The 25,059-nt window shown below is 39.7% G+C and overlaps 1 protein-coding gene across 7 annotated transcripts in view; it reads right to left on the reverse strand.

Annotated features, from left to right (window-relative positions):
- LOC6635450 (uncharacterized protein CG43867) overlaps nucleotides 1-18,687 on the reverse strand; it is a 136,573-nt gene extending 117,886 nt beyond the window's left edge. For 6 of the 7 annotated variants that reach the window (XM_015169159.3, XM_015169154.3, XM_015169156.3 and 3 more), the window contains exon 1: nucleotides 17,747-18,687. The gene's annotated coding sequence lies outside the window, so the exon portion shown is untranslated. The remainder of the gene's footprint in view (nucleotides 1-17,746) is intronic. The other variant, XM_015169155.3, reaches the window with a different exon arrangement.
- Nucleotides 18,688-25,059: the final 6,372 nt, after the last annotated feature.

Raw genomic sequence — 25,059 nt, forward strand, 5'->3', positions numbered from 1 at the left:
CATTTAACGCTGGGTTAAACGCAAATTGCTGTCGATTAAATTGTTTAACTTATTTAAAAGACTATTGATTAACGTTTAATTAAAGCGATAAATTAAAGTTAATAAAATTAAGCCATAATTATATAAAAATATAATCAAGCTGATGACAAATTAATAAAGCAGTTCTCATTTTATAAAGCAATCAAAAATGTAACTGATAGACAGCACACACACACACACACACACACACACACTCACGGCATACATGCACACAGACAGACACACAGGCACACACACGCCTGAAAATCAAGTATATTTGGCTGCAAATAATGATATATGGTGCTCATGTTGCAAGTTACAAAATGCAAGTTGTAAAATTAATACTACATAAAATGGCACACACACGCGCACATTACATGTACATATATATATATATATTTCTGCAGCCCCGTTTCCCCCTGGCAACACTTCACCCTGTTGCGGCACTTCAAAAATTTAATAAACGTTGCAGCATCGTTCGCATGCCAATAATTTTACAGCTTGCCACGCGCCCCAACATGACCCCCCCCCTCCCACCAAGCATCATGCAGCATGGCCACCCACCCCCAACAGCCCCACCCACTTAGCATATCCTTCTATCTCTCTCACTCTTGTTGTGCGCCGTCAATTTGAAAAACATTGTCAATGCATATTTTGTCGTGTGTGTACGTGTGTGTGTGTGTGTGTGTGTGAGTGAGCGTGTGTTTGTTTGCATGAATGTGTGTGTGTGTGTTTGTGTGTGAGTATGTGTGAGACAACTACTAAGCGTCATATTAACAACATTGTAACATGCACAGAATATAGCGGGGGGGACAGCGGAGCGGGTTGTCGCGCATGCAACGGTAGCAACTGTACCAGCCCGATCCGCACAATAACCCCTTCCCCCCCCCCCTCCCCCGCTACCCTTTCAACCGCACTCATTTAGTCAACCCCCTGCTCTTATGTTCTGCTTGTTCTTTATCCGCTTTTATTTATTTTCTCCCGCTTTTTAGTTTATTTTTTTCTTGGTTTTTTACTAACTATTTTTCAGTCAATTCCAACGAAAAATTTATAATAAATGCTCGCGCACATGTGATGTCGCGCATTTTAATTGGTAAGCCCGCCACCTTCTACACCAACCAACCAACCCCCCCCCCCCCTCCTCACCCCATTCCAGCCGACACACGCAACAGAGACACCCGCAGCAATGGCAAAGGCTAGGCTGGCCTAGTCACAGCAGAGCGGGGGGAGGGCTGGGGAAGTTATTGTCTGCGCTGTGGCTTAGCTGTAAAAACGATTGTCATTGTTGTTGTTGTTTATGCTAGTTGGTAAGTACTTCTGGGCTAGAAGACAATAAGGTGTGGGCCATGCACAGGGCAGTGGAGTGAGGGGTGGGTAGTAACCGCCGCTCTATGACCTACGTGACAAGCCAAACAGAAGTTGGCAACTCTAAAGACTGCAACTTGGTCGCCAGATCAAGTAAATGATGTGTATGTATATGCAACTTAGTGCGTGTGACAGTATGTGTGTGTGTGCGTGTGTGTGTGTGTGTATTGTGGGTGCTTAATGGTTTTTAATAGCCACTGCATAATGCATGACAAATGCAAGCGCTGAGCTCATCGAAATGCAACCCAACAATGTAGCCAGTGTTGTAAAAGCTGCGGCGACAATCAAAGATCAAAGTAAATTCGCCAATCGACTGCAAACTGAGAGCATAATAGGTATTGATGACTACTAGTCGAAATAAGGCAATTTAATACCTCTTTAAGCCTATGACTTAGAAGTGCTTTATCCGATTATGCCTATAGGCGCCATATAATAGAATGGTACGATTTAATGCGGACTTGGAGATATGTTGGGAGCATAGTTTGGTCAAGGTGTCAGGAAGAACAGAAAAGTTTTCCACGCAACAAATTTATTTTTCGAGCAATTCTTGTCATAGAGCTATACGTCATAGTAATCCGATTTATCTCAAACGCATTATAAACTAAATTGTGGGCTAGCTCAAAGGAAGCTTATATCAAGTTTATGTGTAGCTCCATGACAAAAAAAAAACCGGTTAGTTGTTGCTTTAGTTGCCAACAATTCGGCCACCCGCTCCAAGCACAGCCGGCAAAAGCGTCGCCTCTAATGAGACAAAAAAAAAACAACAACAACAACAACATAATGAAAGATATATAAGCAGCTAATTAAGAGGCATGTCGTTGGCCAGACCCACAACCAGAGCAACCAAATCCAAAGTGAGCCCAACCCAGCGAAACAAACAAGCAACGACCTTCGCTGCGGACCAGTTTACAGTTTGCGGCTTAAAGTCGCGACAAGTTGGTAAGGCCTCAGAGTAGACAAAGTGTACACAAATTGCAAAAAAAAAAGCAAGTACACTTATATACGACGATTCAATACCCTACCAGTTACCCTACATACATGCAGCACAAACGATTGTTCATATAGGATATGGTACTTTTCCAAAACTGTGGTCAACACTATGAAATTAAAAATCATAATAATATTGGTTGAAATAAGTTAAATTAGAGAAAACTATGCTCTAAACTATAGAGTAAAAAAAACTTGAGAGCTGCTTAAAAATTGAAACTTTCAAAATTCAATTGCGTCGAGAAATTCGAATTTTCCTTTTCAATAAATTATATCATGTTTAAGTAGTTTATTTTGGTGACAAATATATAACTTTAGTTGTTTAGCAACACTTGAAATATAAAATTTAAAAAACCTAAAAATGCACTCCTGCGGAGAACAACAAATTTATAACATTTTGGAATTTATTTGAAAATAGGTTCCGAAAGCTAAAAAATGTTCACAAATCGGAAAAGTTTATATTTGAGAAAATAATAAGGCGTTTTACAACACTATACAAAACCAATATATTTTAAGCATTAAAGAACATATTAAAATTCAACTTCTATCTGTTAGCAAATTTGAATATGTGATATTAGGTTATGAATGAATCCGAGGGTAAATCAGTAAAAACTGCAGAGCTTAAACTGAAAGCTGTTGGCCATGTCTATAAGACCGAATTATAGCTGCGAGTAGACATCGTTAGCCTGGCACGTTATTCGACAATTGGGTCTTACAGTTGCTGCGCTGGTATTATAATATTTATGATTCGCATTCGCTTTAATTAAATTGTAACGACAAGGCCCGCAACCGCGCCCGCGCCCTGAGAATGCGACTGTGCGCCCATGTCACATATTTGACTTTACGACTTGCATTTAATTAAAGTCAATTAAAGTAAAAGAGGGAGCGAGAGCGAGACTGCGAGTGAACTAGTGATAGAGAGAGAGAGAGAGAGAGAGAGGTATTCAAGTCCCACTAAGGTAACCTTTACATGCAGCTTTCACGCCTAAAGCCAAATACGCAGAACTTCTTATGCATTAGCTACTTCCGGCACAAAGCTCTATGGAAAAAATTGTGGAGTGTTCTAATACATACATATATGAACTCTTTAATAATATGTGTAGTCTGAACCCATTTAAAGTGGATAAAACTGGTATAAGCCTTTCATATTGTACCATAGTATCGATAAATATCGATATTGAGAAATGTTTTCTTTAACATGATTCGAAGATCATAAGAGGTGGAAACACCAACATTAGAATGGAGGTATGGAATAGGTATGGGGTTTTAGTTACCAAAACCGAAACTATATATGCACAACTGCAATTTCCATAGTAATAGTAGTTATAATAAGAATAATAATATTTAAGTAATCGCCCATTAGCTGATCACTGACTTTGCGCACAAATCACGCCCACTCCTTAACTTCAATTTATTTATAAACAGCCCACAATGAACTTTGGACAACAACTGATATGCATACATAAATATGCATATCCATGTGTGAGTGTGTGTGCGTGTGTGTGTGTGTGTGAGTGTGTGTGAGTGTGCTGTCATAAACTGAAGTTATCTTAATTAAAATGCAACAACAATATTAATATGTAGAGCTGTCTATGCAAGAACGATAGAACCAGAAATACCCTGTACTCAGCTCAAATCTTAAACAGAATACTAAACAGAACGTTCTCAATATATATATCTAATATTACATTATAGATTAAGGGTTGACTATGGCATACTCTGTTTTAAGTACTTCTACGTTATATGAAACCGTTTGTGTTTATTATTTACACATTTAAAATACCTTTTGTTGTAATTGCAGCGATTATAATGAAACTATAAAGTATTTTGTAGAATAAATTTGATTGGAACTAGGAATTGGGGAAAATCGTTTTGTAAATGCTCCTCTTTCGGATTCTCAAATTCCGAATCATATTAGTTAGGATAAACACAGCTATAGTGTTACACACTGCTGTTCAAGCTGATGCTACCCATGCTATGCGATTTTTTGACAAGGGATATTCAAATAAAAAACTCCCACAGCAGCCAGACAGAGGCTACATATTCATATATATGTACATATATGTATATATGAATGTATGTGTGTGAGCTTGTAGGTGTGCCTGTGTGTTGTGTTTGGTAGGCAGCCTGAGCCACGCTCAGCACACAGATTGCAGTTTTTATCGTTAATAAACAAAACGGGCTTATGCATGCGTATGAATAAAGTACAAGCAAACATGCAAAAGTGAGAAAAAATCTATACAATAATGCCAATAACAACAATAACAACAACAACAGCAGAAGCAGCAGCAGCAGCCGCAGCAGCAGCGGCAGCGACAACGGCAGCGGCAGTGCCAGCAACTGTGACAACTGCGCATAGCGCCAGCGACAGCAACAACAGTTACTGAGCAAACTGAAAGAGTCAATGGACTGCAATAACAACAACAATCATACCAACTGGCTGCAGTTGCAGTCGCAGCGAATGCGGCAGAGGCAGCAGCAGTCAAAACGTCAACGTCAAATGCTCACTTACAAAAAAATAAATAAAACAAAAGCAACAATAACAACAGCCGCACATTACAAGCAACGACTGCGCTGCGCCCCCACTTGCTCAATTGGCACTCTCTCACTCTCACGCTCTCAAGCATTGCTGCTCTCTGCGCTGCTATGTTACAAGCAGCGAACAGAGTAGTTCACTCACAGCGAAATGCGCTGTTGCGCCGCTGTTAGCACTTAACAGACTGCTGTTGTCTTACAGCAAACAATGCAAGCGGCATTGCAAACTATTGTTGTTTCTTTTCTATTGTTGTTGCTGCCGTTGTTGTTGCTTGCTTGTTTTTGCATAATGCGAACTAAATGGGCGTGTGCCGACAGGTAGAAAAGGTAGATAGAGTAGCCGCTGTTGCTGCGGCAGCAAAAGCCGCACGCTCCCTTGATACAGCTAAGAGCTGTTGGTGCACAAAAATAAAAGGCCAAGTTTGTTTTGTTTACATTAAGTGGACAGAACTGTTAGCTCATGTTATTACAGAAAGAAAAGGAGTATATTGGTTTTGTGCCAAGTTTTTGCTGAATTCAATTTCTTTCCGACGCCTATTGACGCAATTATCAAAACTCAGCTTAATCTATATAATAATATACAAATCTATCAAAGTCAAAATGTTTGGCCACACCAACGATTCTATCTATGTACATATCTTCTAATAGCTTTATCGGCCAGCATAAGTAAGAGTATTGCGCAGTTGGTTACACCTGTCTGCTACATATTAAGTTGTTTTTTCCATTTCGGTTTTCTTAAATTTACTCAGTAAAAGGAATTTTAATAGAGTTTTGTTGTTAGTGCGTTAAATGAATGAATTACTTGATATCAAGGGGAGAAAAGTGTCTGTCGTTTTACCAAAATGTACTTTATGTTTATTTACTTTATTTATAACATCTAGTGAACTCAACTAAAGTGCTGTTAGTCATAAATATAAATGTACATATATATTGTACATACAGATATACATATGTATAAGATTTCTTTTCACAATATCTGCTGTGTAGGAAAAACTTTTCTTATCTGAACATCGGACATCAGTTTCCTTTTTCTTTATGTTACGAAACATATTCTATGTTATAAATTTAATATGATAAAAGAAATTTAAGTCTGTCAATAGAAAATAGAATATTCTAAACAAATTCTCATATGCCCATTCATGGACTTTTTTCTTTGTGATTTTTCCGACGTATGTTTACAATGCATTTGTGTATATATGTAATATTTAGATGCATATTTATGCAACTATGTGTGTATGAATTTGTACATATATTTATGGTTACTTGTACGTATTCTGTGCACAAAAAAGTCACTTTTACTTTCCGCTGGGCTGCAATTCAAATAAAACGCATTTTTAACTATTGCCCTACTATGCGATTCTCATGAATTCAAGTAAGCATCACAGGTTGTGTTGACTATCTTATAAACTTCCTCGGCTTATATACACGCCCTCTCTCTCTCTTTCTCTCTCTGTCTTTTCCCATCTAACCTTTCCTTCTTTCTTCGCCTGCTCCTGTGAATAAATACAAGCCTGTCTCCGTTCTACCCAAAAATGCATTAATGATCAATAATGATGACCTGACACAGGTTCCCTGCTAGTACTCATAAAAGTCTACCGTGCTTATTGAACAGCACAACTGTATCTAAGCAGCGCTCGCCCCCAAAACTTATACAGACACATCAACTATATATATCTACAATATATATATGAGGAGCAGGCTACGAGGCAGAAAAAATCCAAAAACTGTAAGCTTAAGTGGAGTGCAATTGACGCCATCGATTAAACAAAAAAAAAAATGCGACGGCGCCACTAAAAAGATTCTTTTGAACGAACTCTTAATTGCCAGCCAAAACCAAATCACGAAAAGTTCTAGGAACGGCAAGGGGGGGACAGAAAAGATGTATACTTATGGACGTACATATGTATATAGATGACGGCGAAGACGACCATGACCTTGATATGGGCGTCACTGCCAGGCGCGTGGCAAATTGGCAGATTGGCAAACAGAAGCAAACTTAAAACAAATTCCAATAAAGCAACACAAATAAGGCAAATAGCATGCATATTCCATATATTTGTTCAAACATAGAATTTTGAATTGTATACATTGATTTGCTTGAAAAAAATATGGCTTATATAAATTATAGCCAGCATTTTCGAATCCTTAAATATATGTAGAAATTTCCGCGATATCGTGACGTTCTCAAGTAATTCCTATTAAAAGCAACTTGCAGCTGTCATTCAACTGCGACTAACATAAAATGTGGAACAATCATAATTCTTGGCTTTTATCAAATAAAAACAACAAAGCCATACAAAAGGTACCAAAGGGAAATGCTCATTAAACGGGAGGAATGACAACATCTAAGGAAAAAACAACAAGCAGGAGTGTTGCAGTCGAGTGTGCTCGACTACGACATACCCTCGAATGGGCATAGGCATCTAAAAATAACTAAAATAATAAAAAATAAGGTCTGCATATACGAGATATATATCTAAGGTTTGGTGTAGTCAGACCTTATAGTTTAAATCGATAATTATCGATCTTGACGAATCAGTTAAAGGCCTCGAGAGGTTATGTTTCACTCGTTTTGTGTATCGGCTCAGTTCTGACTAAGATATACTCCTTATAGGTTTGAGTCGAGGCTTTCTTCTGCCCGAAACATTGATTTGCACAACACTATTATACCCGTTTCTACTCATTTTCAATGGGTATTGGGTAAAACAAGAAGATGGCAAGACATTGGGTGGGCGAAAAAAAATATATAAAGGAAAAACAAGGCCGAAGTGCAGGAAATGTCAGCGTTGACAAGAAAATGCACTCGCTTCGCCAAAAGGATATACACTTGACACACACACGCACACACATACACACATATTTATAACAGACATTAGCATATGACATGTGTGTGTTTTGGCGTGTGTGCGCGGGGGGGAGGGCAAACGGCCTCAAAGTGCTTGTTTCGTGCCCTACAAGAACACAACAGGCAAACGGGATGAGTGCGAATGGGTGTTTGTTTAGGGGCCTCATAGGCAAAGTGGAGCCAAGGGGACTTGGCCCAATGCACGGCAAAAAAGTTCAAAGTTCAAGCAACAAACAAGGCCAACAACACACACACACACACACACACACACAGCTCGCACCATAAAAAACAAAAGAAAAAATTAACAAAAAAAAATGTAAATAAGTAAAAACAAAACTTTTCTTTTAGACACAAATAGAGAGACTCCAAAGTTGATTTTAATTAGCGTAAAATGTTTAGTTCTGATATTTTTTTTTAAATAAAACGAAACAAAAGGAGCCTAATTTAAAATTAAAAGCAGCTATATGTATTATATATATAAGCATTATATTATACATATATTTAATTTCACTTCTGGCTTTTATTAACTTCTTATTTGATTCTCCCTTTTTTTATACACTTGTTGAGGGTATTATAGCTTTGTCATGAAATGTGTAACGACACCCAAAACAATTGACACAAGTGAGAAAACCTATTCTAGGCAGGCCGAAGATTAACTACCCTTACAGAGTAGTAGGCAGTCGGGTTCATGGATATATATTGGCTTGGCTTCAGAACTGTCTGCTTTACTTTTTATTAGATGTTATATTATATTAGATGTCTATATATATTATCTATATATGGTTTGGCCGAGAACTAGTTCGTTGAGCGACGATTTGAACAAGTTCCGCACTTCAGAGCTTTGAACAAGCTCGGCAAAATGTTGTTTTCATTTTGGCACTTTGCATTTTAGATTTAGCCAATAATCACAGCACTTGCCCAATGCCATAATCCCACGTGCAGCACTCCCAACACACAGGTAAAGGGGGGCTGGCAGACTCTGGTGCCTTAGGTTCCATCTTGTTTCAAGTAGCTGCTACAAATTCCTAACGTCGTAAATACACATTCACATTTTTCACGGCCGCTGCACGGGGAGACGCGTGTGGCTCCGGCTCTGGCTCCGGCTCAGGGTCTGGCTCAGGAGCTGGTTGCGCCCACGTTGGGGCATTGCGGGCGTGGCAGGCAGCAAAGGCAAACAATTTGAACGCTGTTTGCTCGTTATATGGCCAGTCATTTAATCAATTATGCAAAAAACGACGTCGACGATGTCAGCGACGATGTAACCGTAAAATGTTTGCCACGGCTACAGTTACGGGCATTTCTTTCTCTGTAGCCGCCAGCCCCATGCCTCACCTCACTAGCTTTGGCTTTGGTTGCTTCTTGCGTGTTTTTCGGGCACGTTTACCTTTTCCGGTATAAATAATTAATTGAATGTACAACAGTTTTGGCCCCCACATTGCAGTCAAGCCAGGGCTTGACTAGGCGCTTACCACGGCGCAGAGTGTGTGAGACGTGAGAAGGGACATAGACATAGGTGAGAGAGGGGGGGCAATCGCAGTTAGACGCTCTCGGCAGCTCATTGGGCAGTTAGGAAACCACTTCGTTTAGCTGAATGGCATTGCATGAATGCCTGAAATGCCGGAATGAATGTGAATGGAAATGAATATCGAATCACTCGCTCATTCATTCACTCAATCGCACACTCAATCGTTGGTGCCAAGTGGCAAATAAATTGAAAAAAAAAAAAAATGCAAAAAAAAAAAAAAAATGGATTCATCACGATAAGGAACACATGAATTGGTTTACAGTCAGACTAGTTGCATTTTGACTGATTCACGATGAATCAGAATTTGTATTTGTATTGATTGAATACTCTTTAAAGAAGATTTCTATATTCTTATCTTGATATTTATATTCAACATCCAAGCATTCAATGCCAACAAGCATCACCCACTAGCTCTTAAGATTTCCATTTCTGAACTAGTTCATAATACAACTGAGTCAAAGCAACCTCTAGCGAGCAAAAGTGCTTAGACTAAGGTTCATTTAGAGCGCAGTTATGCGACTTTTAGAAAATGGTCGAAGGTGAACCAGTCGTAAAGCTAAGATTCACTTTGGTTGCTTGAATAACAACAGACAACTGGTTCATAAAATTAACTTAGCCAGTTCTTTGTGATTTGAACAGGCTTTTCAGCGTTCACCAAAGATATTCGATTCTTTTTGTTTCAGCATCAATTTGATATGAGACCAAGCCCTGTCGCACATTGTTGCTCAAATGAACCGAACTAGTTCACTGATATTGTCTCTGGCGCCCGCTTTAAAGTAGTTCGCAAACAAACTGCGCTAGTGCCAAGAAATAAGAGACAACTATAGAGTGCTCTAAATCGAAATCGTTTTGCATTTAGTTGGGGCCCATTACCTTCCCCTCGTTTACCTTCCCCCCGCTTACCTTTAGCCCGTTGGCTTTGTGTACGGCCGCACTTGACACTAAAATGCAACTAGAGAATTTGCATACATGGGCCATTGCGTGGTTTTATTGTGTGTGATGTATGTGCGTGTGCGTGTGTGTGGCAAGCACTTGCCCCACTTGCCCCAAAGGGGCCACTTGCAACGCATCGCAGCTGCATGATGCCGTCTTCAAGTAGCGCTCTTAAAGCGGGCCTCGTGTCCAAAATTGGGCAAGTTGGACAACATCACGTAGCCCAGAGCCAGCGGCTCAATGGGAGAAATGCTCGGCTGGTCTGAACTGGGTCTGAGCAGGGTCTGAGCGAGAGTGTGGTCGAGTCATTTGCTGTTGCTATTTATACTCCGAGTGCAGTGTGGGTGTCAAATCTGTGCACAAGATTCATTTTAGCAGGGTGGACGGCAACGTTGACGCCTTTGCCATGTCAAAGCATCGCCATCGCCACGGCAAAAATAATCTACGGCAATTGCATATGGCAGGCAATAAACTTGGTCAAGTCCAAAAAACAACAGCAGCAGCAACAAATGCGGCGGGTGGCCAAAAAAAAAAAAAAAAATAAGAACTCGACTTGACGCCGTTTGCGGCTGCCACAGCCAAAGAACGGGCGAGCGGGTAGGTGGATGGCTGCAACCTGGTTGCGTGGTTGTGTGGGCGTCTCCAGTTTTTCCTCTGCTGCAGTTACTTCAACGAAAAGTGCTCTTGACATGTTTTTATTAAAGTTTCCTCCTCATTTTGTTGTACCCTGTACTAACAAAAATTGGCAGCTCCGCAGCCACGTGGTAAAAAAAAAATATATATATATATATATATATACTTATTATAGCACATATGTAAAATCAGTTCCAACAGCCGAGTCAAAAAAATAAGCTTCACTTAAATTTGTCTCACTTTTAAGTTAGCTTCCTGCACAATCCAACATCATCGAATAAAAGCAATTCGAAAATTGAGAATAAAAAAAATAGTTGTATTTAAATCAAAATTACCCGAACGTTTAAATTTTTAGAAAACATTTTGTTTACCAAATTTGAGAAAATATCCATAATATGAAAAAAATACTTGAAGAAAATAAATGATCCGAAAAGCGAATTTGAAAATGTAAATTTTAAAACATTTTAAATCAACAATTTCAATTTTGTTTCCCAAATGAAATTGTTTAAAAATGGAAACATTTGTACACTGCCAAGACTTTACAGGGTAGCTGCCAGTTGTGTACTCTCCACTAGAGCACACTTGTTTTTTTTTTTTTATTTGTGAGTTCTTGTTCTGTCGGCTGCTGTTTTTCTTGGACGGCTTGTTTGGCCATATGTCGACGGTTCGGGCCAAAAATGCACCAGAAACAAAAATAAAATTGTCTAGCTGTGTGTGTGTGTGTGTGTGTGTGTGTGTGTGTGTGTGTGGGTGGTGGTGGGGTGGAGGGGGGTATATTTTGTGGCAAAGTTATGTTTATGTTGTGTGCGTGCACAGTTCATGGAATTGCTATTTGAGGCTTGCATTTTGCACCGCCAGCTGATGCCACAAAACCAGCTAAAGCACTCGAATCATTTGCAGAACTAACCGATGCAATCTGCAGTCCACAGCTGAATGATTCGACAGATTGCATATTATTTATGTTTAAAGCAGTTCTTTTTCTATTATTGCACTGATTAGATAAAGCGAATCCTTTATTTTTGATGGCTAATTCCGCCTCGAAGGGTCCAATTCGACTAAAGCTTGGAAACGAAAGATAGAAACACAATAAAGCGAATCCTCAGGTATAGTTTATTCTCAAACAATTTGAACCTATCAACCCAACATGACCCAAAGCAAAACGCAGAAGCAAATCAAACGTGGCAAAAACGAAATGAAAATCAATTAAACGAAACAAATTTCCGATTGCAGGAAAACGCTCGGAAAAGTATTGACATGGCGCTAGTGTCGAGAGAAAAGAAAGGAAAACGAAGCGGAAAATAGAATATGAAAATGACCACAATAACAATTTCGCAGTGGGAGCTAATAAAGGCAAAATGTCAAAGGTCAACTAAGCTGCAGGTGAATGTTGCACACACACACACACACACACACACACACAAATAATGGTCCTGTGTCTGGAAATGGACAATTACCAGATACTCTGCAACTAATGGAAGAACTGAAAACAATTGGCAAGTGCAGCTTGTTGAGCTTGAGGTTGTGTGTTGTGTGCTTGGCTACAAATATTATCAGTACAGTAATCACTCGTTAAATACAAATCTATTTTGTTCTATGTTCATAGGTTTTCCATTTCGAGAAACTACTGTGCCCTGCGTTTGTGAAAGCTAGGATTTGGGCATGGCAAACATGCAACTCAAAAGCTAAGCCAACCGAAATACATCCAAGCATATGAAAGAAGTTCGAACAAATGCACAAAATGAATATACCGAATAGTTGATTGAGTACAGAGTATAATAACAGGTAAATGAAGCCTATTTGTCTGAGGAAGAAATCACGGCACCTGAGCTCGGATCATAGTTAATTAAGCAATGAGCAATGAGTAAAAATAAAGAGAAAGATAGAGAGAGAGAGAGAGTCACAGAGAAAGAGGGATAGAGAGAGACAGTGAGAGAAAAAGAGAGAGACATAGACAGAGAGAGAGAGAAGGAGAGAGACAGGGAAAAGAGAGTCAGAGAAAGAGAGGGAGACAGAGAAAGAAAGAGAGACAGACAAATATAAAGAGACAGGAATAGAGACAGAGACAGAGACAGATATAGAGAGAGTGACAGAGAGGGAGAGAGAGAGGGAGAGAGAGAGAGAGGAAGAATACAGTAGAGAAAGAGAGAAAAACTGAAAGAGAAAGAACGAAATAGATTGAGGAAGAGATAGAGATATAGAGAAAAGGATAGCGAAAAAGAAATAGAGAGAGAAAAAGAAATAGAGATAGACAGCAACAAAGATAGAGAGACAGCAAGAGAGTTAGAGAAAGAGAAATGGAAACATTGCAAGTAAGAGCACGTGACAGAGATAGGCTGCAACTGGAAAAGTTGTTTACACAAACAAGAACAGCAAAATGAGACGCCATGGAAAATGATCTTTTAGCGATTTCCATATGATACCACAAATATGTTCACCCCAGCCACAGCGCCAGGCCCAGCCCCAGCCACTTCCCTGGCGCATTCCTGGGAATTCGTCAAGATATGCAAACAATTCGATTGCAACGTAAATATCTCAATGGAAAACTTGGAACAATCAAAACAAACTGAGGGCCCAAGCTAATGCGTACGGGTTAACCCTAAGACACAACCTACCCCAAAATAAAAATAAAAATAAATAAGAGAAATAAAAGTGGAGCCGACCAGACAAAAGCAAACCAAACCAAGCCAAGCCAAACCAAATTCAAGGAAACCAAAACCAAAACAAAGTTATAGCTAAGCAAATAAGACAAAGGACATGGTTCCTGGAATGTAGCACCAAATTAACATAAATTCCGTTTTCCAAGCCGGAATCAAGCGGCGAGCAGGGAGAGCCACAGAGTGCTGAGACTCAAAGAAAGTTAAAGGTAAAAAAAAAAAAAAGCACAAAAACAGAAGAAAACGCAACAGTAAACAAGTTAAAATATTTCGTTTGCAACTGCTCGATTGGGCGCTACCCTGTAAACGTTTTAAAAGTGCAGCGACAAAAACTGCATCTAATTATGGATATATTGAAAGAATCTGGAAATATTTAAGTGAAACTGTCAAAATAAACTTGGGATTTCGGATAGCAATCAATCTATTGAACGCAGAATTCATTTAGTGATTTCCAACACTGGAGTTTTTACAATATTTCTTTGCACATTTTCATGGAAAAATGCCAAGGGAATTGTCAAAATTAATCAGATGCCACGCTAGTTTTAAACGATAAACTTGCACAGCTGGTGTTGAAAAATGCACTCATTTAGTGATTTCCAACACTGGATCTCTTATATTATTACCAGCCACATTTCAACAAATACCAAGTGAATAGTGAAGATTAAGAGTTTCTAGAACTTACGAAACTAAAGTTTTCTAGCTTTTTCTTCAGCTTTTGTAGTATTAGCGGAACATGTCTATATAGACTAAGTTTAGATTACCGATAAAAAATTTATAGATTTAGTGTACTCCAATATACAGATTTCACGAGTGGCATGCGTTCGCAATAGACCCGCTTTGTAGCTATTCAAAAAGTCTAGGGTATATCGGAACGAAGCATGTTGCAAAAAGTTCAACGACGCGAACGAAGAAGCAGCACCGCTTCCGCCGCCCCCGCCGCCGCAGAAGGGTGCGCGCAGTACTCGGAGTACTGCGTCAGGGGCAGCAACTACGGACGGAAGGCGAAGATGGGGGAGAGTGCTGTTGTGTCTATATCCATGTCTACCATGTCCATGTCCATGTCCTTGTCTATGTCTATGGCCTGCGCCTGTTGGCCGTGTGCCGCACTTATATTTTCCTATTCCCACAAGAAAAATCAATGGAATTGTTTGGTATATTGTTAGGTCTATGGGTAAATGGGGGTTGCGAGGGTGTGTGGGCGGCGTGGGGGGGCATGGGGGGGTGTCTGGCAGAATGCCTTTTCTCTTGATTTGTCTTTTCGCTATAGTGAGTTTTTCCTGCTCCTTTTCGCACTCGCTTTCGGCTTTTCTGCCTTTCTTTTCCCACTTTTTTTTTTTTTTTTTTTGGCCAAATGAGCGACGACATTGGCGACAAATGTTTCAAGTCCGTAGTTCCAGTATTGGCCGCCTCCCCCACCGCCCATCAAGCCCCTCCGCCGCGACCATACAGCGTCCATCTGCTGTGCAAATGCTGTTGACTCAGTTGACATACTTATTGATGGCACTGTGGTGCATGCAGCGCAGCCACGTGGGCGTGTGCTGTGTGGCAGGACGGAAGGGAGGTGTGGCGCGGATGTGCTGAGAGCGATGAGAGGATATTGCAAAATGCAACGAGGACAAATGGCAGCTGTTCAACTGCAGGCACTGTAAATAATACGATGTGACCCATCAAATCCAACAAATTCCCAATACTAACCGCGCCTCATCAGACCTTAAGGAACTCTGAGGAAAGAGTTAAAGCTGCAAACAGAACCGTTTTGAAGCCAGGAAGTGCAAGTTCTATATTATTGTTTACTATGGATTGAATATGGGGCAAAAAAAAGAGATCTACAATTCCACAACTAATCATGAAAAAGAACTTGACCATTGATATTACCCACAAAAATCAGTTAGGATTTAACCAAGTTCTGGCAGGTCTAAGTTTCGGCAGAGTCTTTACAAAGCTGTCGAGAATTTAACAAGTCCAAAAGTAATAGAGTACAAATCAACAATGAAATGGAAATAGTAAAATAAGAAACAACATATTATAGTTGATATAGATAGAGCGTATCTAGAGTGTACTGCAAATGGAAACTTCCAGCAAAACATTTAAGTAGCCCGTTTTAAAGGAAATCTTACAGAAATTATTTAACTTTAACATTTTGCCAGCTAAGCTGCATATAAGAAATATATTGCTAAATAATGTTATACAGCTGTTAAGTCTTAAATAACATTTTGTGCAAACTTCTCTGTTAAAAATTACAGTTTTATATTACAAAATCCCACATCTATGCAAAGGGATCAATTTGAAGCAAACTTGGATATAAAACTAAGGAATCAAATATGACTTGGCTCAAAATAAAAGTTAAATTCTATATACAGTATGTCAATAAAGTGTTTTTACTAACAAAAAAAAACTAATTTTTTGGGTTTAGTTGAAAATAAATGTACCTAAAAGTGAGAATTTTTTTTCAATTCTAATTTATTTCGATTCTATATTTTTCCTAGAACTTAATGGCAAAAAGAATTGTTAAATAACATTACCCAAACATTTTATAAAATTAAAAAACTAAAAACATTCAAATTTTATGCTGTCAATAAAGTGTTTTTACACGAAACTTTATTACTAAATAACAATGTTAAAAAAACAGGAATATTTTTTTTTAATACTTTGTGTGGCTGCCATTAGCGTCACATACAGCCTGCAATCGCCGTTTCATTGAAACAATAAGGTTTTGTATGTATGTTTCTGGAATCTTCTGCCATTCTTCCAGTACAGCAGCTTTTAAATCAGTTTTTGATTTTGGACTCCGCTTTGCGACTTTTTTTTTCAAATATGACCACACATTTTCTATTGGATTCATATCTGGACTTTGTGGTGGAGTGTCTAACACCTTTCCACAGTTGTACAACAGCCAAACTCTTACCATATGAGCTTTATGCTTCGGGTCATTGTCCTGGTAAAATTTAAAAATTGGCTTATTGTCCTCATAGAATCCAAATTTCTGTGCACTACTGACGAGATGTGTCTGTAAAATGCTCAGATATTGTCTAGCATCCATGGTATTCTCAATGAAGGTCAAATCTCCTACACCCTTGCTCGAAATACACCCCCACACCATCACTGATAGTTTTCCGAATTTAACGGTTGGAATAATATTGCGGTTTTCCAACGCTGTTAGTGGCTTTCTCCAGACTCTGGATGGCCCATCGTTGTAGAATAGCATCATCTTGCTTTCGTCACAGAATATGACGTTACTCCAAAAATCGTTCGAACTATTTACATGGACTTGAGCGAACGATAGCCGCTTCAAAATATTCGCCGCCGATAGTAGAGGTTTTTTCCTGGCAACTCGTGATGTGTAGTCATTGGAATTCAGTAATTTTCGGACAGTTTCATGTAACACATCAACACCACTTTCTTCCTTGAACTCCTGAGCAATATCCCTAAGCGAAATTTGTGGATTTTTCTCAATTTTTCTCAGAATTTTTCGCTTATCTCTGTCAGAAATTTTGCAGGGTCGACCACATACTGGCTTTGCCTCTAGCCTATCTTCCTTATTGGCTCTGTTTAATATGTTGTATATCGTTGCTTTTGATAAATTAAACATATCAGCCAGTTCCGAGACTTGACGTCCCATCTGATGGTTATAATACACCAGCTGAGCGACTTCAAAAGTTGTTCTTTTTCCTGGCATTTTATTTTTCATAAAATTAAAGCAAAACGTTATAAATTGCAATAGAAAATGACAAGAAAAGTCGAAGACACAAGAGAAGCCAAAACGCATGGGCCCAAATCTAACGGGATCACCCAAAAGAGAACGGCAAAACAATTTACCGTAGCTGTAAAAACACTTTATTGACAGCATAAAATGTGAATGTTTTTAGTTTTTTAATTTTATAAAATGTTTGGGTAATGTTATTTAACAATTCTTTTTGCCATTAAGTTCTAGGAGAAATATAGAATCGAAATAAATTATAATTGAAAAAAAATTCTCACTTTTAGGTACATTTATTTTCAACTAAACCCAAAAAATTAGTTTTTTTTTGTTAGTAAAAACACTTTATTGACATACTGTACATATATCTTTAATATAATGTCGTGATAACGACTACCTGGTGCGAATCTTTAAAAAATTCGCTAATTTATAAGTGGCTCAATTAAATACAAAAACATGCCAAAATATACACATACATATGCATATTTGCATATTTCCTCTCACAGCGATCAGAAACCGTTACAGCAACTAAGCAGAGCTACAAATTTACTTACCTCTTTCTCTGTTGGCAGCGTCCAATTCAGCAGCTGAGCTTATCACAGCAAACGACGCCGACAAGGAGATGTCGACGGCGGCAGCGGCGGCGACAGCAGAGTCCAAGTAAATGGATGGTCCACTGTAGCTGCTACATGGCCGCTGCAGCAGTTGGAGTAACAGTGGCGGCAGCAGCAGCAGCGGTAGCCAAGGAAATGTAACAGTAGGCGGCACACAAAATAAACTGTAGAAAATGTACTAAACGGCCGCATGGGAATTTCTTTGCATTTATCAAACGAGCCGCGGCCGGCGTCGCAGTCGGCGCAAACACGTGAGAGCGCCAAACTGCGCAGGCAAAAAATAAAAAAAAAAAAAAACAAACAAGAAAAACACAAAAAAAAAACTAGAGAAACACTTTTTTGCTTGATGCTGCTGTTGTTGTTGTTGTTGTGACTGTTACTGTTGTTGTTATTATTGCGCCAGTCGTCGTTGGCCAGGCGTCTCTCCGCAGCGCACAAAAAACGGTAAATTTGTATTTGGTCTTAGTTTGATTTGTACAATGGGCGTTTTACTGTAAATTTGCTTTGACTGCTTTTAAATAAATTTTAGATTTGCCAATGCGACACTTGTCAACTGGCAAACAGCTGTCGCTTCATGTAACTGTTGTTGCTGCTGCTGCTGCTGGTGCAGCTGTACTGCACTTGTTGTTGTTGCTGCTGCTGCTGCTGGTACTACTGTTACTGTTGCTGGAGACGCGCGCCGTTAATTTCGTTCGCTTAATTTCACAAGGCATCACAAAAACAAAAACAAACAAAACGCGTTTTATAAAAAGCCGTTACATATGGTATTTAGCATTAACAATAATTTTAACAAATAGTCAAAACGACGACAGACAACAACAAACACTGAGCGACGCGACCGCGACACGGACACAACTTGACGGCTGGTGAAAAACTGCTCTTTCCCAATAAGAAAGAGAGTACAACACGTCGAGGCAGCGGCAGCAACGTCGACGTCGCAGCTGTCACGCGCGCTGCTCGTTGGTGTTGTTGTTGTTAGTTGCGTTCTATGCTTTTGCTGTCGTTGTACAACTTTTTTTTGCACAACACAAACTGTGTGTGTGCGTGTGCGAGAGAGCGAGAGCGCCGTTGCTCTCATACTTGCTCAACAGTTGTTTGTATTAACAGCACGCTGTTAAGCAACAGAGCTTGGGCATGGCTATTAGGTAACATAACACAAATTGATTCAAATGTTAGAACGATTTACTGTTATTCCGTGGCGTTACATTTTGCCTGCACGAATTAATAATAACAATATAATTTAGAATACGTTAGGACCACAGATATGCATTTGTATATATTAAGTTAGCCTCGCAATTGATTATGAAACCTTCCCGTCAAAATTATTTTTTTGCTTTCGTAGTAGGTAGTGACAAAAACATCAAAATGAACGTTACAATATGTGGATCCCGTGTGCATAGCTAAAAAAAAGAATAAAAATTATTTTATTTTAAAACAATTAGTCCAGTCGGGAATGCCCGACCAGGAAATACCCTGAACTCAGCGTCCAGCTGCTGTTACAGACACTCTGTCTTCCCCTCACATTCACATTCACATTAGTCGTGTTCTATTCAAAATGTCTCCTTGGATAACTCGGGTGTTTGTTGTGCGATCTTTATGAAATTTTCAGGTCAGAAATATTGTTTCGAAATGCGAGCTCCAACAGAAGCGGAAGGCTCTATCGTCAATTTGTTTTAAAGCCCACTAATATCTTGTTGAGGTATACTAAACAATTCCAGCATTCCAAATTTACTGCCTTCAGCTTTTATTGGCTTCCAGATATGATCAAAAAACCAGGAAAAACCATATTGATTCTCATCGCTTCCATAGAAACGCGACAAGTTATTCATGATCTGAAGTATACTTGGTCTCCGCGGATAGGAGGACCTATGTATGGGAGATAGACAGACGAATCCAGACACGGCCGCCCTTCTGTTACATACTTTGCTCGAAACCATCATACCCTTTCTACTCATTTTAAATGGATGCTGGGTATACGAAAGACAAGCTTACTTACGGATCTCGCATCAGGAACCGCCTCTCTCGGCGTTTTTTGAATTTGAGCACAGGACCTTTGTGATTCGATCTTCTCGAAGCTCATCCTTAAGTCCCTCCTCTGGAGATAGCTTCTCCTTTGCTTGCATATTATACGAATCCTTGACTATAACCCCGCCAACAGAACCGGTGTATCTTGTCATATTGTTCACCGCCAACTTCACGATATCCCGGAGGGCCAGGACACGTACGGACTGCACCAATGTGCTGAATCGATTCCACTTAGACATTTTGCGTTTAAAAGCGATAAATTCCTTTCTCGAGGCAAAAAATTTTCTGACAAAAAAAAATGTAATAAAATTTTTTTGAACTGTTCTCGACTAGTGTTAAAATTGAACTCAACTTCTGTACAAAACATGGGCAGAATCTGGACCAGAAACAAAAGCATGCTTGGATTTTGGGCATGCCTTTTTGAGCCAAGAGGAAAGAAAAAATCTGATCAATTTTTATCGAGAAAAATATAGAGAAAGAGATAGAGAGAAAGAGAGAGAGTATCTTAGAAATCTAAAACATTTGTAGTGGGAAGAGTGAAAGAGTTTAAATCAAATAGAAAGCTAGGAAGAGAGCGCCCGACCGGGTATTTTAAGATTAAAGTTACAAATCTGTAATTTCCTAGAGAGAAAAGCGAGAAAGCGACAGCGTACGCTCTCACTCACTCAATTTTAGCCTTGGCCTCGCACAAATGGTCGGCTTTGGGTGCTTTGAAGGACTTCGCAGCCAACAGGACTGTGTGTCCTGGCAATGTCGTCTGGATGACAACAATTAACGGCATACCAATGTGTCTGGCCGCTTGCAGACTGACGGGAAATTTCAAAAATTTCAATTCACAAAAATTCACAAGAATGCGCCCATTCACACATATACTAGATGCGCTCTATGTACTCGCATGTCCTTTTGTCCTTATGGGCGAACCGTGCCGATGCCCGACCGGTCCAGGCAGGTGTGTGCTGCCCACCTGAACTCCTTCCGGGCAGCTTGTCTGCTCGGCAGTTGTAACTACTCGCAATTGGCAGGCCCGTTCTCTATCCAATGCTGCATTGGAGCCTTGTCAAGCTATCAAGTTTTTGATTACATCAATTAAATATCCTTTGGTCCTATGCAATCAACTTAATTGCTTTATACTTATCTGCTGCAATAAATTGTCAACCGCCGTCAGGTGGGTTCAACCCCTGAAGCCCATAAAGAGCCAGTCATACATATTAAATAGCATTCAACTAACATATCGAGGCCTTGAAAGCAATCCTTGCAAACCATTCATTGTCCTTGAATTGCCAACCTCAATGTGCGATTCGTGAAGCCATTAAATATTCATGTTTGTTTCTTAAATCGTGAACCAGTGAACCTAATGAACTGGCCAACTAACTAAGAACCCAAAACCATAAAAGTACACTAAAATCCAAACACAAAATATAAACGTATTGTATTTGAAAGAAAACAATCCAATATAAAACACAAATACAAATTTAAATTAATATTAAACGAAATAAAAAATCGAATCGAATCAAATCAAACCAAATACCCTAAGCAAAAAAAAAAAAATCAGCTAATTGATCAAAAAATCTGATTGTCTTCAAAGAGTTGATATTAAACAAGTAAGAGGTTCTAGTCGGGAGCTCCCGACTAGGGGATACCCTGAACCCTCTTCTTCCAATATCAAATGCATAAATATATTCTATTTTAGAAGCTATATGTCAAGTTTGGTGACTCTAGCTCTTATTATTTACCAAAATTGCCAAAAAAAAAAACAGGATATCGATATCGATTTTTATCGATTGCTTGGAAACGGAGTAAGTTATCGATTATCGGAAAACTAGGAGCATCTACATCTAAAATTTCAAGTCTCTAGCTCTTATAGGTTCTGATATCCTTGCATTTATACATACGGACGGACGGACGGACAGACAGACGGACATGGCTAGATCGACTCGACTATTGGTGCTGATCAAGAATATATATACTTTATGGGGTCGGAGATGCTTCCTTCTGCCTGTTACATACATTTGGATTTCGCACAAATACAATATACCCTTATACCTATTTTTAATGGGTTCAGGATATAAAAAGACACAATATTGATTTAAGCACAATTATTTTTGGTACGAAAGGAAACTTTTGATAATGCATAAGAATTTCGTAACCCAAGAAAATTCAAAAACTAAGTTCTCCAAGTGGGCATCTTTCGGTGGCATATGTAAGCCACAGCATGAGCAGGTCGCCAAATCTCGGCAGCTATAGGAATAGTGTCTGGGGCTGACCACAATTTGAGCAACTTATCCTTGCAATCCTTGCCAGCACAAGGCACATTATCCTTAAGAGCTTGTAAGACGCTGTGGCCATAACAAAGTTAAAAGCAACTAAAATAGACACCTGGGACATGGCCAAAAAGAGTGTGTCTGTGAGTGTGTGTGTGTGTGTGTGTGGGGGGGGGACTGGAACAGGTAGGCGACTGCAGCGAGACTCTGGAGTGGCTCTGGGAGTGGATAGCCGGGCTAAATAAGTGCAGCTCAGTTCAGCTCGTTGGCCAATCCAGTGCCACAAAATTTATTGACTTTGTCGTCCTCAACGTCCTTGGTTGTCCTACGCGTTGCTTGTCGCTGTCGTTGTACCCGTCCCTGCCCCACTCTCCGTGTCCGTGTCCGTGTCCGTCTCTCGACTAGAGTGCTTGACAGGCTGTGGCAGGCTGCCGCTTACGAGCCTGTCTTAATAATTTGGCATCTTGCTAAATTAAAACTAAAGTCCGGCCACATAAATCTTCAGGCCCAGCCGCATGATGAGCATCTACTTTGGCCGGGCTATTTGGCTGCTCATGATGTTCATGATGTTACCCTGTAACCATTGAAAACGCGTAAAATGGGTAGCATGATTTTGTGCATGCATCGAACGACAGCTTGACAATCAATAGTCGATCCAGGCAAGTTCCTCTTCATTTTCTTCCGTATGTCCAGCCTTCTAATAATATGCACATTCCCGTTTCCCAATAAATATTGCAAAAGCCACATAATGAGAGCTAGAATCTTGTAAAAATTGCATTTCCCTATATAAAAATGGAGAAGAAGAATCGCCATAAAAGGCGCCGCTATAAAGATGAGTGCCAGCGCATATGTGTGTGTGTGCGAATGAGTACAGGGTATCGCCTAGTCGGACACACCCTACTGTTGCTGTTGCTGTTGCATACATGTATCTTAGCTGTGCTGTTAGCATTTACAACTTGGCCCGTTTGCTGGCATTTATGTCCTTGTTTATGAGCACGTGTAATCACTGGCCAAACGGCCATGCTCCATGGAACCACTTCATTGCCAGCCGCTGCTCGACTGCACCTGACTGGAGGGTGGCAGCCAGTAGTTGCCCCTCTCAGACCGTTGCCATGCGGCCAGTCAACGAGGACGCTCGCTTCATTTATTGCCGCACTGGCCCTGTTGGATGTTGGCCCTGTGTCACCGACACTTGGCCACTTCAAGCTGGATGACTTTGTTGTGCTCCATGCATTATTGTAATTGCAATGCACAGTGCTTGATTTTAACGTTGTTGTTGTTGTTGTTGTTGTTGTTGTTGCTGTTGCTCCGCTTGAAGTGTCCTCGTTGATGATCCGAGTGTGCTCTGATGGATGCTGATGCATCAAGTACTTCAGTGTTAAATCATGGAAGCTATGCGAGCGACTGCTATGCAACTGCTTCACTCAGGTGTGTGCAGCCAAGTGTGTGTGTGAGTGTGTGTATGTGTGTGTGTGTGTGTGTATACATGTGTGTGTGAAATAGATTCACTTGAAATTCATCAGTCAATGGCACTCCATTCGCCATATCAAAATCAAATGTAGTTACCAAGCAACTCAACAAAGGCCCCTTTTGTCAGGCTTGTGTTAAAGTTCATGTTAATGCTAACAATCAGTTACATTTGACATGATATTTGAAGATGTCTGGTTAAACTGTCAGACAATGTGGCAACGCCTTGGCCGTAGCTGGAAATGCCAAGCATCAACAAGTGTTCGGTTAATTTATCTTTATTTATCCACCAGATCAAATCTATCCTCTGGTTAAATTCAATTTATTTTTTACTTAACTTTTGGCAATTTGATTTCTGCGTCAAGCAGGCTTACAATTTTAGTACAATTTTTAGCTAAAAAATCTGTTAGCTATGCATTATCCTAGAATATCAAGGAGATTATAAAAGATCTCTCGATAAAAGTGCTCACAAGCTAAAGGCCTCGGATCTCGACGTAAAGCTCCGTGAATTATTTCAAACGCTTTTCAAGGAACAACATAATTTCTAAGAGAATCAAGTCCTGGCTAGTTACAACGGAAACAATCAAATGCCACGGGCTAAGATGACTGAGGCGGCTTAGCCCACAGAGATTCCAGGACATTCGGGACAACAGCAGGCAGAGGGCCAAACAGAACCTTGATGCCAAATGTGATCACGCAGTGCGCATAAACAACGACTGCCGCGTAAAAGTTATAAAACCAACAACAAGAACAACAGCGACGACAACAACAAAATGCGTCGTTTAGATGGGCGTGCAGTTGAAGTGGGCGTGGCAATGGGAAGTAGCTGCTGCCGCAGTGGCGCAACTGAACTATAAACCATAAGAATAAGACGTGCGAAGTGATAAACATCAAACAGGCAAAAGAATCGGCCAAGTGAAACAAATTGATGCCCTGCCATATTGACATCTGAACGAACTAGTTCATCGCTAGCTATTTAAATGCTCTGATGAACTTTGTTAACCAGCTTGAACTGAAATTGACATATCATTTAGGTAGCTTAAACAATGTACTTTGTTGCCATATTATTATCTAGATGAACTAGTTCGCAGTGATTTAATGAGCCTTGCCAGAAGGTTGAACTCAATTTGACAAATCTTTCTGTTAACTAAAACAATACAAAACATGTGTTATATTGTCAACTAAATAAACTAGTTCATTTAGTGAATGTGAACAATGTGAACTTCTGCCACATTGTCATATAAAAGAACTAGCTCACTATGAGCGAATTGACAGAGTACCTACGATGTCTTAATGAAATTTTGTTACTAGCTTGAACTCAGCTGGACATATCTTGAGGTTAACTTAAAGAATTTACTTCACTGCCACGTTGTTATTTAAATGAACTTGTTCGCCGTGAACTAATTGAACGCTCTAATAACTCAAAATAATGTAAAGCTCTATCATATTGTCATCTTATTGAACTAGTCCACAGTGAACTTAACAAAAAAGTCTATTAAT

This window comes from Drosophila virilis, chromosome X (genome assembly GCF_030788295.1).
Source record: "Drosophila virilis strain 15010-1051.87 chromosome X, Dvir_AGI_RSII-ME, whole genome shotgun sequence".
Lineage (NCBI taxonomy): Eukaryota > Metazoa > Arthropoda > Insecta > Diptera > Drosophilidae > Drosophila > Drosophila virilis.